The sequence below is a fragment of the Penaeus monodon genome, chromosome 24 (genome assembly GCF_015228065.2).
Source record: "Penaeus monodon isolate SGIC_2016 chromosome 24, NSTDA_Pmon_1, whole genome shotgun sequence".
NCBI classification, from domain to species: domain Eukaryota; kingdom Metazoa; phylum Arthropoda; class Malacostraca; order Decapoda; family Penaeidae; genus Penaeus; species Penaeus monodon.
In genome coordinates this window covers 25,242,475-25,242,751 of record NC_051409.1, presented here as the reverse complement: position 1 = coordinate 25,242,751, position 277 = coordinate 25,242,475, and positions in this window count along the sequence as shown.

Sequence of the window (277 nt, the reverse complement as noted above, 5' to 3'; positions counted from 1 at the left end):
TCCAGTCTGCTAGATTTAGAAGCATGTACTACTTGCTCATACGTCGCAGCAGGCTATTAACACCACCCAGATATAAAACAGGAAAAGTAACATATATAAAACAGAAGGTCCATAAGTTGAAATGGAAAACATTATTGTGACATTCCCAAACTATAACGAGACAAACACAGATACTACAGTGATGGTTGGAAAGCTTATTTTAGCAGACAGGTACTGATTTGGTTGATGTACCTCTGCACAATAAATTCGCATTCTCCATAATACTTTTTCGTGTCCT